The 17015-nt window shown below is 34.7% G+C and overlaps 1 protein-coding gene across 4 annotated transcripts in view; it reads left to right on the top strand.

The window, feature by feature from the left end:
* Positions 1-17015, top strand: part of GABRA3 (gamma-aminobutyric acid type A receptor subunit alpha3) — a 401128-nt gene that overhangs the window by 27954 nt on the left and 356159 nt on the right. For 2 of the 4 annotated variants that reach the window (XM_073887884.1, XM_073887885.1), the window contains one exon: positions 3513-3544. The exons of the other annotated variants lie outside the window; for them this stretch is intronic. The gene's annotated coding sequence lies outside the window, so the exon portion shown is untranslated. The remainder of the gene's footprint in view (positions 1-3512; positions 3545-17015) is intronic. 4 annotated transcript variants of the gene reach the window in all.

Below are 17015 nucleotides of genomic sequence, written 5' to 3'. Positions count from 1 at the left end.
TCCTCTGCACAGCAGGCTGTGGCTGATACTGGTAGCCCCTGTTTTCTTCCTTGTTCCTAGTCATCTCTATATGTCTCAGCTTTGCCAGTCTGGGTGGGGTGAAATCAAAGCAGGTCCTTTGTGTGGTACTTTGAAAAGCTGGGGAAGATGGTCACTCACCCCTGTCTCCGTGTCCCAGAGTGGGGAGACTCTTTCTAGGGGTGCCAGCACTGAGCAGTGCCAGCCTGGAGGACAAGATAATGCCAGTCAAAAGAAACTGTTCATCTTTCCCTTTGTGTGCAGTTATTCTCAGGTTTTTTGTTCTACTGTATTGCTGGCTTCTTAAGTAGCCTCTTAAGCTCTCCCAGAGCTATTTTTGTTCATGAATAGCTATCTATGATCTTTTGGGGGAGATGGAACCTACAGCCTCCTACTTTGCCATCTTGGTGATGTCCTTAAAAGGGTTTTAAGTTACAGGTTCAATTTCTTTAATATTGTGGTACTGTTCTGATTTCCTGTTTTGACTTGAGTCAGTTTTGGTAAGTTGCACATTGTTAGAAATTTGTATATTTTAATTATATTTTCAAATCAAAGGCATAAAGTATTTCATAGTATCTTATAAATTTAAAAAAGGTTTTATTATTTTTTTCAGTAAACCCTACACCCAAAGTGGGGTTCAAACTCATGACTCTGAGATCAAGAGTCACATGCTCCACCAACTGAGCCAGCCAGGCACCCCTATCTTATGATATTTGTAATATCTACACGTAGGACCTGTACTTATATCTCCTTTATGTTCCACAATTTATTTGGGCTTTTTCTCTTTTTTTTATTCATCAGTCCTTCTAAAGTTTTATCAGTTTTGTTATTTTCAAACAACTTTTGTTTTTGTTGATCTTCTTGATTATATGTTTTCGGTTTCATTTATTTCTGGTCTTAATTAATCCCTTTCACTGTCTTTGTGTTTAATTTGCTTTTCTTGTTTTAGCTTAATGAAATGATGCTAGCTTATTGATTTTCAACATTTCTTCTTTGTTAATATATGCTTTTAAGGTCACAAATGTCCCTCTGTGCATGGCTTTAGCTGTAGCCCCTAAGTTTTCATATGTATTATTTTCAATATTATTCAGTTTAAAATGTTGTCTAATTTTCAATGTGATTTTTTCCTAGACCCAGGGTTATTTAGAAGTGTATTTCTTAATTCGGAAATGATGTGGATTTTCTAATTGTCATTTGATTATTTCTTGCTTAATTGCACTGTGGTCAGAGTATACTCTGTAGAATTTCAATTTGAAATTTGTTGAGAGTTGCCTACAACAGAGGTCAGCAATTTGTGGTCCATAGGCCAAATCTGGTTTATGGACTGCTTTTGTATGGCCCTTGATCTAAAAATGTTTTTTTTTCTTACATTTTAAAAAGGTGATTAAAAAAAGAAAAATATGTGACAACAGTATCATGAGGCTCACAAAGCCTAAAGTATTTACTCTCTGGCCCTTTATAGAAGGAGCTTGCTGACCTTTGTCTTAAAATATGTTCAGTGTATATAAATGTTCCATGTGTTTATGAAAAGAATGTGTATTCTTCAGTTGTTGAGTATAGTATTCCATATATGTCAGTTAGGTCCAATTTGTTAATGTTATTCAGTTGTTGTATATCCTTACTGATGTTTTTTTCTCCTTGTTTCATCAGTTACTGAGAAAGAGGTATTAAAATCTTCCACTATGATATTGTATTTCTTATTGTGGTTTTGTCTAGTTTTTCTTCATCTCATATCTTACTCATATCTTTTGAGGCAATATTGGGTACATACAAATTTAGAATTGTTATATCTTTCTTGTAAATGGGATCTTTTATCATTCTGAAGTGTCTCTTTTTATTGCTAGTAATGATTTTTCTCTTAATGTCTACTTTGTCTGATATTGATTTAGACAAGCCAGCTTTCTTTTTTTTTAAATTGAAGTATAATTAATATACAATGTTATATTAGTTTCAGGTGTACAACATATTAATTCAACAATTATATACATTACTTAGTGCTCATGATAAGTGTAGTCCCCATCTGTCACTATATAACATTATTACAATATTATTGACTATATTACCTATGCTGTACCTTTCATCCCTGCAACTTATTTATTCCATAATTGGAAATTTGTACCTCTTAATCCACCTTTATCTACTTCACCTGTCCCTACACCTACCTCTCCCTTGGCAATCACCAGCTTGTTCTCAGTATTTAAGAAGCTGTTTTATTTTTTTTGTTTGTTTGTTTGTGAATGTAAATCAGTGCATCCTGTGGAAAACAGGATGGAGGTTCCCCAAAATATTAATAGAATTACCATATGATCTAGTAATTCCACTGCTGGGTATTTACCCAAAGGAAAAAAAAAACACTAATTTGAAAAGATACACATACCCCTATGTTTATTGTGGCATTATTTACAATAGCCAAGATATGGAAGCAACCCAAATGTCCAGTGATAGATAAATAGATAAAGAAGATGTGGTATATATACTCAGTGGAATATTACTCAGCCATAAAAAAGAATGAGATCTTGCCATTTGTGACAATACAGATGGACCTAAAAGGTATTATATATACTAAGTAAAACAAGTCAGACAGAGAAAAACACATACCATATTATTTTACTTACATGTGGAATCAAATTAGCCTTTTTAAAATTAATGTTTAGCATATCTCTTTCCAACCTTTTATTTTCAACTTTCTGCATCCTTATATTTTAGATGCTATGTCTTGTAACATAGTTTTTGTGCATTCAGTCTGATATTTGCCTTTAATTAGAGCATTCAATCAGTTGCTATATAATGCAATTATTGGTGTATTTGATTATAAATACTAATTATTATAGAATGCTTTCTATTTGTTTTTTTTTAAGAGTTTACTAGGCAAAGGGCTATTGAGTTTATGGGGATATGATGTCTATGCAAAATAAACAATATGCTGCATTGTAGGATCTGAAAGGAGGACCATGTGGCTTGAGATTATGGTAGACCTGATCCTGATGTAAATATAGGGCAGAAAAAGTAGTTTGTGCCTGATCATGCAGTTAATTTTTTCCTAGGTTAATAATTTTTAATTTCCTAAAGATTACAGACATACCTCATTTTATTGTGCTTCATTTGATTTTGCTTTGCAGATATTTTTAACTAATTGAAGGTTTGCAGCAACCCTGCATCCAGCAAGTCTATTGGCACCATTTTTCCAAAGACACTTGCTCACTTCATATCTCTATATCATGTTTTGGTAATTCTCGCATCATTTCAAACTTTTTCATTATTATTATCTTTGTTATGGTGATCTGTGATCATTGATTATGACTCACTGAAAGCTCAGATATTGGTTAGCATTTTAGAGCAATAAAGTATTTTTTAAAATTAAGGTATGTACATTCTTCTTTTAGACATAATGTTGTGCACTTAATAGACTACAGTATAGTGTAAAGATAACTTCCATATGCATTGGGAAACCAAAAATTTTGATTCACTTTATTGATATATTTGCTTTATTGCAGTGGTCTGGAACCATACCTGTGATATTGCCAAGGTATGTCTGTACTTTGAAGAAGCCACTAAGGTATTTAAAGTGGTGGGGGAGCTGCTGACAAAATCAGATTTTGAAATGCTAAACTTGACTGCAGTGTATAGGATAGTTTAGAAGGAAAGTAGATTCCAGGAAACATGTTAACACTGTATCAGATACAAGGTAGATGCCAAGTAAATATTTCTTGTGTGAATAAAGTTTTAGCAGTGGTTAAGAATGAATACATGACAGCTTGCACTAAGGTTGTAGTGGAACACATGAAGAGACATGATGTTTTGAAAAGGGCTTGGAGGTATAATTGGTAGAACTTTAAATAGAATGGTATGGAGATGTTGGAGAGGGAGATGTGAAAGATGATTTCTAGGTTTTGGATTCTGTAGTTGGATGGATGATGGCATCATTCACTGAGATAGGGAATAACGGAAGAATATTTGGTTTTGAAAGAATGCTGGGACTCTGAGAAAACGAATAGCTCAAAAATAAAATAAATAATGATATACAACAGAAATTTTGTTCTTATTGAAATCCTCATCAATCTTGTTTTCTTCCCCCAACTCTACAACAGCCAACTTTTTAAATTAATATATTAGTTATCTTTCCATAGTCTTTAAATGCAAATGTCTGGTTATTTTAGTGTGTATATCTCTAATTGCTATTGAGGTTGAATATATTTTTATGTTTATTATTCATTTGTAGTATTCTCTTGTGAATTGTTTTTTTATATCCTTTGTTCAATTTTGTATTTTGTTTCATCTCATTTTTTAGTTACTGATTCATATTAATCCCTTATATGACAGGAACATTAATATTTTGTTTCTATAGCCCAGTCTCTTGCTTATCTCTAACTTTATCAATGAGGGCTTTTTGTTGCAGAGAAGTTTAAAATTAATGTGTACTTAAATCTCTTGGTTTTACCTTTCATGCCTTATGAGTTTTAGGTTTTACTTTGGAAGAATTTCCTATCTCAAGACTACATTTAGTATTTGTTTATACCTAGTAGCACTATATTCCATTGTTTATGTGAGTCTCAGATTTTTTTAAATGAGTAGCCATTTGTCCAGTGCAATTTATCAAATAGTCCATAATTTCCTTATTGATCATAAATTGCTCTTTAATGCTGCACTAAATTCCTATATACATGTGGATCTGTTTCTGGGACCCTATGTTTATTTCACTTATTCCTTTTCTATTTTTTTAATTTCTAATATTTTAATATTTTATACTTGCAATTTTTTGCATTTGTTGTCATTATTATTATTTTTTATTTTGTTATGTTAGTCACCATACAGTACATTATTAGTTTTTGATGTAGTGTTCCATGATTCATTGTTTGCGTATAACACCCAGTGCTCTGTGCAATATGTGCCCTCCTTAATACACATCACTGGGCTAACACATCCCCCTACCCCCTCCCCTCTAAAACCCTCAGATTGTTTCCCAGAGTCCATAGTCTCTCATGGTTTATTTCCCCCCTCTTCATTTTTCCCTTCCTTCTACTAATGTCCTCTACGCTATTCATTCTGTTCCATAAATAAGTGAAACCATATGATAATTGTCTTTCTCCGCTTGACTTATTTCATTTAGCATAATCTCCTCCAGTTCCGTCCATGTTGTTGCAAATGTTGGGTATTCATCCCTTCTGATTGAATAATATTCCATTGTATATATGGACCACAGATGTAGTGAAAAGAAGGACCACATGCACCCCAATGTTCATAGATAAATTTTGTTAAACTTTTATTTAAATTCTAGTTAGTTGAAATACCATGCAATATTGGTTTCAGGAGTAGAATTCAGTGATTCATCACTTACATATAACACCCAGTACTTATTATAACAAGTGCCCTCCTTAATACCCATCACCCATCTAGCCCAACCACTACCCACTTCCCTCCATCAACCCTCAGTTTTTTCTCTGTCATTAAGAGTCTCTTATGATTTGTTTCCCTCTTTTTTCCCCCTTCCCATATGTTCCTCTGTTTTGTTTCTTAAATTCCACATATGAATGAAATCATATGGTATTGTCTTTCTCTGACTGATTTTTTTTTTTAGCATAAATACTCTAGCTCCATCCAAGTCATTGCAAATGACAAGATTTCATTCTTTCCTGTGGCTGAGTAATATTCCATTGTATATATATATACCACTTTATCCATTCACCAGCTTGTGGACACTTAGGCTCTTTCCATAGTTTGCTATTGTTGATAGTGATGCTATAAACATTGGGGTGCATGTACCCCTTCAAATCTGTATTTTTATATCATTTGGATAAATACCTAGTAGTGCAATTGCTGAGTTGTAAGGTAGCTCTATTTTTAATGTCTTGAGGAACCTGCATACTGTTTTCCAGAGAGGCCACACCAGTTTGCATTCCTACCAACAGTTGCAAGAGGGTTCACCTTCCTCTGTATCCTCACCAACACCTGTTGTTTCTTGTGTTTTTAATTTTAGCCATTCTGACAGGTGTAAAGTGGTATCTCATCATGGTTTTGATTTGTATTTCCCTGATGATGAGTGATGTTGAGCATCTTTTCATGTGTCTGTTGGCCATTTGGATACCTTCTTTGGAGAAATGTCTGTTCATGTCTTCTGCCCATTTCTTGACTGGATATTTTAGTTTTTGGGTGTTGAGTTTGATAAGTTCTTTATAGATTTTGGATACTAGCCCTTTATCTGATAAGACATTTGCAAATATCTTCCATTCCATAGGTTGCCTTTGAGTTTTGTTGACTGTTTCCTTTGCTGTGCAAAATTTTTTTATCTTGATGAAGTCCCAGTACATTTTTGCTTTTGTTTCTCCTGCCTTTGATAAGTTCTTTATAGATTTTGGATTTGACCTTTTATCAGATATGACATTTGCAAATATCTTCTCCCATTCCATATGCTGCCTTTTAGTTTTGTTGATTATTTCTTTTGCTGTGCTGAAGACTTTATCTTGATGAAGTCTCAGTAGTTGATTTTTTGCTTTTGTTTCCCTTGCTTCTGATGATGTGTCTAGTAAGAAGTTGCTGCAGCCGAGACCAAAGAGGTTGCTGCCTGTGTTCTCCTCTAGGAGTCTGATGTTTTCCTGTCTCACATTTAGGTCTTTCATCCATTTTGAATTTATTTTTGTGTATGGTGTAAGAAGTGGTCCAGTTTCATTTTTCTACATGTTGCTGTACAGTTTTCCCACACCATTTGTTGAAGGGACTTTTCTTTTTTTAAAGATTTTATTTATTTATTTGACAGAGAGCAGGAAAGAGAGAGAGAGAAAGCACAAGCAGCAGAGGGACAGGGGGAAACAGGCTCCCCACTGAGCAGGGAGCCCAAAGCAGGGCTCGATCCCAGGACCCTGGGATCATGACCTGAACTGAAAGCAGATGCTTAACTGACTGAGCCATCCAGGTGCCCCTAAGAAACTTTTCCATTGGATAGTCTTTCCTGCTTTGTCAAAGATTAGTTCACCATATAGTTATGGGTTCATTTCTGGGTGTTCTATTCTGTTCCATTGATGTATGTGTCTCTTTTTGGGTCAGTACCATACTGTCTTGACCACTACAGCTTTCTAATATAACTTGAAATCTGGAATCATGATGCCTTCAGCTTTGCTTTTCTTTTTCAGGATTACTTTGGCTATTCAGGATCTTTGGTGGTTCAATACAAATTTTAGGATGGTTTATTCTAGCTCTGTGAAAAATGCTGGTGGCATTTTGATAGGTATTGCTTTAAATGTGTAGATTGCTTTTGGTACTATAGACATTTTAACAATTTTTGTTCTTCCAGTCCATAAGCATGGATGTTTTTCCATTTCTTTGTGTCCTTTTCAATTTCTTTCATAAGTGTTCTATAGTTTTCAGAGTAAGGATATTTTACCTCTTAGGTTAGATTTATTCCTAGGCATCTTAAGGTTTTTGGTGCAATTATAAATGGGATTGACTCCTTGATTTCTCTTTCTGCTGCTTCATTATTGGTGTATAGAAATGCAAGATTTCTGTACATTGATTTTATATCCTGCAACTTTGCTGAATTCATGTATTAGTCCTATAAATTTTTTGGTGGAGTCTTTCGAGTTTTGTACATAGAGTATGATGTTGTCTGCCAGTAGTGAAAATTTGACTTCTTCCTTGCCTATTTGGATGGCTTTTATTTCTTTTTGTTGTCTGATTGCTGAGGCTGACTTCCAGTACTATGTTAAATAACAATGGTGAGAGTGGACATCCCTGTCTTTTTCCTGACCATAGAGGAAAAGCTCCCAGTTTTTCCCCATTGAGGATGATATTAGCTGTGGGTCTTTCATATATGGCCTTTATGATGTTGAGGTATGTTCCTTCTATCCCTATTTTTTTGAAGGCTGAATGGATGCACTACTTTGTCAAATGCTTTTTCTACATGTATTGAGAGGATCATATGGTTCTTATCCTTTCTTTTATTAATGTGGTGTATGAGGTTGATTGATTTGTGAATATTGAACCACCCCCTTGAGCCCAGGAATAAATCCCACTTGATCGTGGTGAATAATTCTTTTAATATACTGTTGGGTTCGATTTGCTGGTATCTTGTGGAGAATTTTTACATCCATGTTCATCAGGGATCTTGGCCTATAATTTGCCTTTTTAGTGGGGTCTTTGTCTGGTTTTGGAATGAAGGTAATGCTGGCCTCATTGAAGGAGTTTAGAAGTTTTTTTTTTTTCCATTTCTATATTTTGGAACAGTTTGAGAAGGGTAGATATTAATTCTTCTTTAAATGTCTGGTAGAATTCCCCTGGGAAGCCATCTGGCACTGGACTCTTGTTTGTTGGGAGATTTTTGATTACTGAATCAGTTTCTTTGCTGGTTATGGGTCTGTTCACATTTTGTATTTCTTCCTGTTTCAGTTTTGGTAGCTTGTATATTTCTAGGAATTTGTCCATTTCTTGCAGATTGCCCAGTGTTTTGGCTATAATTTTTTCATAAAATTCTATTTTTTTATATTTCTGTGGTGTGATCTTTCCTCTTTCATTTGTGATTTTATTTATTTGGGTCCTTTCTCTTTTCTTTTTGAAAATCCTGGCTAGGGGTTTAGCAATTTTCTTAATTCTTTCTAAGAACCATCTCAGTTTTGTTGATCCATTCTACTATTTTTTGTTTGTTTGTTTGTACCTATATTGTTTATTTCTGGTCTAATCTTTATTATTTTTCTTCTTCTGACTTTAGGCTTTATTTGCTATTCCTTTTCCAATTCCTTTTGGTGTAAGGTTAGGTTGTGTATTTGAGACTTTTCTTGCTTCTTGAGGTAGACATATTTCAACATACTTCCCTCTTAGGACTGCCTTTGCTGCATTCCAAAGATTTTGGAGTGTTGTATTTTCATTTACTTCCATGTACTTTTTTATTTCCACTTTAATTTCCTGGTTAACCCATTCATTGTTTAATTGGATGTTCTTTAACATCCATGTATTTGTGGTCTTTCCAAATTTTTTCTTGTGGTTGACTCCAAATGTCATAGCATTGTAGAAAATATGCATGGTATGATCTCAATTTTTTGCACTTGTTGAGGGCTGATTTGTGATCCGGTATGTGATCTATTCTGGAGAATGTTCCATGTGCACTCAAGAAGAATGCATATTCTGCTGCTTTAGGATGAAATGTTCTGAATATATGTGTTAAGTCCATCTGGTCTAATGTGTCATTCAAAACCATTGTTTTCTTGTTGATGTTATGCATAGATGACTTGTCCATTGCTGTAGGTAGTGTGTTAAAATCAACTAGTATTATTGTATTATTATCAATGAGTTTCTTTATGTTTGCTATTGATTTTATATATTTGCGTGCTCCCAAGTTGGGGCCATAAATACTTACAATTGTCAGATCTTGATGGATAGACCCATTAATTATGATGTTATGCCCTTCTTCATCTTTTGTTACAGTCTTTGGTTTAAAATCTATTTTGTTTAATGTTGGAGAGGTTGTAGAGAAAGAGGAACCCTCTTACACTGTTGATGGGAATGCAAGTGGGTATAGCCACTTTGGAAAACAGTGTGGTTGTGCCTCAAAAAATTAAAAATAGGGCTACCCTATGACCCAGCAATTGCACTCCTGGGTATTTACCCCAAAGACACAGATGTGAAAAGAAGGTCCATATGCACCCCAATGTTCATAGCCGCAATATCCGCAGTAGCCAAACTGTGGAAAGAGCCAAGATGTCCTTCAACAGATGAATGGATAAAGATGTGGTCCATATATACAATGGAATATTACTCAGCCATCAGAAAGGATGAATACCCAACTTTTACATCTGCATGGATGGGACTGGAGGAGATTATGCTCAGTGAGTCAAGTCAAGCAGAGAAAGTCAATTATCACATGGTCTCACTTATTTGTAGAACATAAGGAATAGCATGGAGGACATTAGGAGAAGGAAGGGAAAAATGAAGGGGGGGGGAATTGGAGGGGAAGACAAACCATGAGAGACTATGGACTCTGAGAAACAAACTGATGGTTTTAGAGGGGAGGGGCATGGGGGATGGGTTAGCCCGGTGATGGGTATTAAGGAGGGCAGGTACTGCATGGAGCACTGGGTATTATATGAAAACAATGAATCATGGATCATCACATCAAAAACTAATGATATATTGTATGGTGACTAACATAACATAACATAAAATTAGGGGCGCCTGGGTGGCTCAGTTGTTAAGCATCTGCCTTCAGCTCAGGTCATGATCCCAGGGTCCTGGGATCGAGCCCCACATCGGGCTCCCTGCTCCGCAGGAGCCTGCTTCTCCCCCTCCCCCTCCCCCTGCTTGTGTTCTTTCTCTCGCTGTCTCTCTCTGAGTCAAATAAATAAATAAAAAATCTTTAAACAAAAATTAAATTAAAAAAATAAAATCTAGTTTGTTTGATATACGTTTATGGCTAGTCCTGCTGTCTTTTGATGCCCATTAGCACAATAGATGATTCTCCATCCCCTCCATTTTAATCTGCAGGTATCTTTAGGTCTAAAATGGGTCTCTTGTAGGCAGCATATAGATGGGTCTTTGTTTTTTTCCCATTCTGACACCCTATGTCTTTTGATTGGAGCATTTAGTCCATTTACATTCAGAGTGATTATTGAATGTTATGAATATAATGCCATTGTGTTACCTGTAAAGTTGGTGTTTCTGGTGAAGTTCTCCATTACTTTCTAGTCTTTGTTGCTTTTGTTTTTTGTCCCCCCCCCCCCCACTCAAAGAGTCCTGCTTAATATCTCTTGCAGAGCTCGTTTAGTGGTCACAAACGCCTTTAGTTTTTGCTTGTCTGGGAAACTATCTTTCCTTCTATTCTGAATGATAGCCTTGCTGCATAAAGTATTCTTGGTTGCATATTTTTCTCATTTAGCATGTTGAATATATTATGTCACTGTCTCCTGCCCTGCCAAGTTTGTATGTGAACCTGATCTGTGTTTCCTTATAGGTTAAGGACTTTTTTTTCCCTTGCTGTTTTCAGGATTCTTTCCTTATCTGTGTGTTTTGTGAATTTGACTATGCTATTTCTTAGGAATGGAGAGCTTTTCTTGAATTTAATGAGAGTTCTCTGTCCTTCTTGGATTTCAATGTCTGTTTCCATCCCCAGGTTAGGGAAGTTTTCAGTTATAATTTGCTCAAGTAAGCCTTCTGCCCCCTTTTCTCTCTCTTCATCTTCTGGGACTCCTATGATATGAATGTTATTTCACTTTAAGGAGTTGCTGAGTTCCCTAAGTCTACCTTCATGATTCAATACTTTTCTTTCACTTTCTTTTCAGTTTTATTATTTTCCATAATCTTATTTTTTATATCATTGATTTATTCTTCTGCTTCATCCATCCTCATTGTCACCCAACGGCATCCATTCAGGTTTTCATCTTGATTATGGTATTTTTAATTTTGGCCTGACTAGATTTTAGTACTTTTATCTCAGAAGTAAGGGATTCTCTAGGGTCTTCTATTTTTTTTTTTTTAAGTCCAGGTAGTATCCTTATAATTGTTGTTTTAAAATCTAGTTCAGACATTTTAGATCTGTATTGATTAAATCCCTGGCCATCATTTCTTCCTGTTCTTTCTTTTGGGCTAAGCTTTAAATTTTTAAAATTTGCCTTTTTAATAAGCAACTCATGTACAAGGGTCATAATCCAAAGGGTACAAAGTGGTATAGACTGAAAAGTAAATCTTCTCATTCTTATTCAAACAACCACTCAGTTCCTCTCCTAGAAGGCAACATCTGTTACTAGTGTTTTGGTGCATACAGATATCAACATGCAACTATTCTAGTACTACAATATTTTATTTTGTTAGATTTATAGTATGTTTTCTTTATTAGGTCAAATTCCCTTTTTTAAAATTAGTTGCAAGCATTTTCCTATGAACTTTAAACTTGACAAGCTTTATTTTAAGAAAATTGTGTTGGGACTTTTATTAGGATTACGTTGAATTATAAATAAGCTTGGAACATTGGTGTCTTTTTAAAAAAGATTTTATTTGAGGGAGAGAGAGAAAGAGAGAGCAAGCATGCACAAGCAGGGGGGAGGGGCAGAGGGAAAGGGAGAAACAGACTCCCAGCCGAACAGGGAGCCCAATTCATGACTCGACCCCAGGACCCTGAGATCATGACCTGAGCTGAAGACAGACACTTAACTGACTGAGCCACCCAGACACCCTCCAACATTGGTGTCTTTTAATTAATTAGCTCTTCCCAGGCAGAAACATGCTATGTTGTCATTTATTCTGGTCTTCTTTTCAGTAGTTTGTTGTTGTTGTCTCGTCTTCTTTTCAGTAGTTTGTTGTTTGTTTGTTTAAAGTAAACTTTTTAATTGAAGTATAACATACATAAAAATTCAAAATCATAACTGTACAGCTCAATGAATATTTTTCAAATGTAAAACTCCATGTAACCACTACCTGGATTGGGAAATAGAAAAATAACAGCTCAAACCATCCCTTCATGCCTTTTCTCAGTCACTGTCCACATTCTCCTTCTCAAGATAACTGCAAGCTTTATTTCTTATATTACAGATTAACTTCACCTGATACTGAACTTTATTTAAGCAATAATACAATAGGTACTACTTTGTGTATGGCTTGTTTGACCTAACACTGTTTTTGAGATTCATTCATGTCATTACATTAGCTATAGTTCATTTTCAATGCTGTGTAGTATTCCATTCTATAAATAAACCACATTTTATATATCCATTTTATATATAGGAATTTGGATTTTTTTTTTTTTTGCTGAATACATGTTTTCAATTCTCTTGTTTGTATGACTAGGAGTGGGATTGCTGGGTCATAGGATATACATATATACAACTTATTCGAAACTGCCAGGGAGTTTCCAAAATTTTCACAGCAAGTTACATGTCCATCAGTAATATAAAAGAGTTCCTATGGCTCTCCATCCTTTTCAGCACTTAGTACTGTTATACTTTTAAATTTTAGCCATTATAATATGTATGTTTTTGTATCTCATAGTAGTTTACATTTGCATTTCCCTATGCCTTATGAGTTTGATTATGGTTTCATATGCTGTTTGCCATTTGAATGTCTTAAACAATTTTTTGAAAGTCTGTTGAAATCATTTGTGTATTTGTCTATTCAGTTGTCTACAACTTTCTTACTGATCTGTAGCTCTTAACATTCTGAGTACTAGTCCATTATAAAATATATGTATTACATACATCTTTTCCTACACTGTTGAATTTGTCTTTTTACACCTTTGTTTTTTGATGAACAGTAATTATAATTTTAACGTAATCTAATACATCAATCTTTATTTCATGGTTAGTACATTTTTGTTCCATTTAAGAAATCCTTGCCAAACCCAATGTCATGAATATCTTATTTTCTAGAAGCCACACACACACAAAACACACAATTTGTATGTTGATATACACATATATAGATATACACGTATCAATATATATAACATATAATATCAATATATATGTATGATGTAAGAGGGTATGAAAGAACCTTTCACTTTTATGTGAATAGCCAATAGATATTCAATTAAGTACAAAATATTTTAATAAGTCCTGATAATCTGGTAGTATAATTCTTGACTTTATCCTTCTAAAGTTTAGAATCAGGTTGCCACATTCCATACAATAAAGGACCTTCCTGGAATTTGTATTGCAGTTGTGCTGAATCTATAGTTCAGTGTTGTGAATAACTTATTTTTACCAAATGGGGTCTTCCAATCTGTAGACAGGCATATCTGTCCATTTATTTATATTTTTATTTTTCCCTCAGTATTTTACATAGTTTGTTGTATATAGATCTTGCACAATTTTTTAGAAGATTTTTTACTTATTCGAGAGAGTGCGAGAGTGTGGGGTGGGGAGCAGAGGGAGAGGGACAAGCAGACTCTGTGCTGAGTGTAGAGTCTGATGCAGGGCTTGATCTCAGAACTCTGAGATTATGACCTGAGCCAAAATCAAGAGACGCTTAACTGACTGAGTCACCCAGGTGCTCTGATCTTGCACAATTTTAAAATTTATTCTTAGTTATTTAGCGTTATTTGATACTATTATAAAGGGCTTTTAAATTTTTTTAATTTTTAAAAATTTCATTTTCTAAACTTTTTTTGTATTATAGAGAAATATAATTGAGTTTTGAATATTGATCTTATAGTCAGATACTGATGAGTCCATTTATTAATAGTACCAATTTATTTTTAGTTTTATGAAATCTTCACATAATTCCATTTTCACTTATTTCAAATCTTGATATATTTAATTTTTTATGACTTATTTTATTGCCTAGTTCCTGCATTACAATGCTGAATATGAGTGGAGATCACAGCTATCATTTATTTGTGACCTCAGAAAAGATTTTCATTGTTTCACCACTAAACATGGTTTTTGCTATAGTTTTGCAGATGCCCTTCATCACATTAAGGAAGATTCTTTTTTATTTTTGGTTTACAAAGGCTTTTTATTTTTTTAACATTATGATGTTATTTTTATTGTGGCAAAATATACATAACATTTAACATCTTAATTATTTTTTTAATTTCAAGTTTTTATTTAAATTCTAGTTAACATATATGGTAAAATTGGTTTCAGGTATAGAATTTAGTGATTCATCACTTACATATAACACACAGTGCTCATCACAAGAAGTGCCCTCCTTAATATCCCATCACACATTTAGCCCCTCCACTGCCCCCCTCCCTCCATCAACCCTGTTTTTTTTTTCTGTAGTTAAGAGTCTTTTATGGTTTGCTTCTCTCTCTCCTCCTCTCTTTTTTCCCCCTTCCCCTATGTTCATTTGTTTGGTTTCTTAAATTCCACATATGAATGAACTCATATGGTATTTGTCTTTCTCTGACTGACTTATTTCACTTAGCATAATACAATCTAGCTTTATCCACATCATTGCAAATGGCAAGATTTCATTCATTCTTTTTTTTTTTTTTACAGGAGTAGCTTTCTAAGCTGTGAATAATTGTATTTTTAAAAATTCATTAATTTTTTTTATTATTAACATGTAATGTATTATTTGTTTCAGGGGTACAGGTCTGTGATTTATCAGTCTTACACAATACACAGCACTCACCACAACACATACCCTCCCCAAAGTCCATAACCCAGCCACCCCATCCCACCCACTCCCCTCTGCCCCAGCAACCCTCAGTTTGTTTCCTGAGATTAAGAGTCTCTTATAGTTTGTGTCCTTCTCGGTTTCATCTTGTTTCATTTTTTCCTCTCTTCCCCTATGATCCTCTGCCTTGTTTCTCAAATTCCACATATCAGTGAGATCATATGATAATTGTCTTCCTCTGATTGACTTATTTCACATAGTATAATACCCTCTAGTTCCATCCACATCGTTGCAAATGGCAAGATTTCATTTTTTTGATGGTTGCATAATATTCCATTGATCAGTGGAACAGAAGAGAGAACTCAGAAATGGATCCTCAACTCTATGGTCAACTAATCTTTGACAAAGTAGTAAAGAATATCGAAGGGAAAAAAGTCTCTTCAACAAATGATGTTGGGAAAATTGGACAGCCACATGCAGAAGAATAAAACTGGACCATTCTCTTATACCATACACAAAAATAGACTCAAAATGGATGAAAGACCTAAATGTGAGACAGGAATCCTTCAAAATCCTTGAGGAGAACACAGGCAGCAACCTCTTTGACCTCAGCCGCAGCAACTTCTTCCTAGTCACATCACCAAAGGCAAGAGAAACAAGGACAAAAATGAACTATTGGGACTTCATCAAGATAAAAAGCTTTTGCACAGCAAAGGAAACAGTCAACAAAACCAAAAGACATCTGACAGAATGGGAGAAGATATTTGCAAATGACATATCAGATAAAGGGCTAGTATCCAAAATCTATAAAGAACTTATCAAACTCAACACCCAAAGAACAAATGATCCAATCAAGAAATGGGCAGAAGACATGAACAGGTATTTCTGCAAAGAAGACATCCAAATGGCCAACAGACACATGAAATAGTGCTCAACATCCCCTGGCATCAGGGAAATACAAACCAAACCTCAATGAGATACCACCTCACAGCAGTCAGAATGGCTAAAATTAACAAGTAAGGAAACAACAGATGTTGGTGAGAATGTGGACACCTACACTGTTGGTGGGAATGCAAGCAGGTGCAGCCATTCTGGAAAACAGTATGGAGGTTCCTCAAAAAGTTGAAAATAGAGCAACCCTAGCACCCAGCAATTGCACTACTGGGTATTTACTCCAATGTTAAAAATGTAGTGATCTGAAGGGGCACCTGTACCCCAGTGTTTATAGCAGCAGTGTCCACAACAGCCAAACTACAGAAAGAGCCCAGATGTCCATCGACAAATGAATGGATAAAGAAGATGTGGCATATATGGAATATTATGAAGCCATCAAAAATGAAAACTTTTTCTTTTTTTAAATCATGGATGGATGTTAAAATTTTTCCCCAGCTTTATTGAGATATAATTGACATATAACATTGTGTAAGTTTAAGGTGCAGAACATGATGATTTGATATAAATATATATTAAAAAATAACTACCACAATAAGGTTAGTTAACCCAAGAATGGGTGTTGAATTTTAACAGATTTTTTTCTGCATTTGAGTTAATCAGATTTTCTCTCTTGTTCTGTAAATGTGGTGAACTGCATTAATTGATTTTCAAGTGTTAAACCAACATTTTATTCTCAGTATAAACCACGCTTTTCCAGTTATCTTGCATAACAGAATGGGATATGTGTGAGTATTCGTGTGTGTGTGTGTGTGTGTGTGTGTGTGTGTGTGTGTATTTTAGAATTTTTGCATCCCTGTTCATAAGGGACACTACCCTTCAATATTGCTTTATTTGTCAGGTTTTTGTTAGGTTTTGGTATTAAAGTTATATTAGCTTTTAAAATGAATTGAAATACAAACCTTTTTTTATACTCTGGAAGAGATTATGTAAGACTGATGCTATTTATTCTTTAAACGTTTAGAAGAATTCATTGGTAATGCCATCTGGACCACAAGTTTTCTTTTTGGGAA

This window comes from Callorhinus ursinus, unplaced genomic scaffold (genome assembly GCF_003265705.2).
Source record: "Callorhinus ursinus isolate GAN/ISIS: 27379988/994484 unplaced genomic scaffold, GSC_fseal_2.0 scaffold84, whole genome shotgun sequence".
NCBI classification, from domain to species: Eukaryota; Metazoa; Chordata; class Mammalia; order Carnivora; family Otariidae; genus Callorhinus; species Callorhinus ursinus.
This window is presented reverse-complemented; position numbering and strand designations above follow the sequence as displayed.